Below are 822 nucleotides of genomic sequence, written 5' to 3'. Positions count from 1 at the left end.
TGTACTGCTGAGGTTCTGCACAATACGTCACAAAAAGCAGAATACACTCAGGTGGTCAGTCCCATGTCTGGGATCCATCATTTCTGTATAGTCCCAGAGACACCGCCATAGTCATCAGGTTTATAGTGGACACAGACATGGGGACTCCTAGAAATGGGTCAGGTGCTCATTTCCCACCAGGGTTCTACCTGAATCTATGCAGGCTTCTTGTAATAACTTTTGTTTTCCGGTTTCCTACACCAGCTCACACCAATACCCAGCACAGTGGTCATAGCAGTACACACCAATACTCAGCACAGTGGTCATAGCAGGACACGCCAATACCCAGCACAGTGGTCATAGCAGGACACACCAATACCCAGCACAGTGGTCATAGCAGCTCACACCAATACCCAGCACAGTGGTCATAGCAGGACACACCAATACCCAGCACAGTGGTCATAGCAGGACACACCAATACCCAGCACAGTGGTCATAGCAGTACACACCAATACCTAGCACAGTGGTCATAGCAGCTTACACCAATACCCAGCACAGTGGTCATAGCAGGACACACCAATACCCAGCACAGTGGTCATAGCAGCTTACACCAATACCCAGCAAAGTGGTCATAGCAGGACACACCAATACCCAGCACAGTGGTCATAGCAGGACACACCAATACCCAACACAGTGGTCATAGCAGGACACACCAATACCCAGCACAGTGGTCATAGCAGCTCACACCAATACCCAGCACAGTGGTCATAGCAGGACACACCAATACCCAGCACAGTGGTCATAGCAGGACACACCAATACCCAGCACAGTGGTCATAGCAGT

This window comes from Aquarana catesbeiana, linkage group LG07 (assembly GCF_042186555.1).
Source record: "Aquarana catesbeiana isolate 2022-GZ linkage group LG07, ASM4218655v1, whole genome shotgun sequence".
In the NCBI taxonomy this organism is placed as follows: Eukaryota; Metazoa; Chordata; class Amphibia; order Anura; family Ranidae; genus Aquarana; species Aquarana catesbeiana.
Note: the sequence above shows the minus strand (reverse complement) of the source record.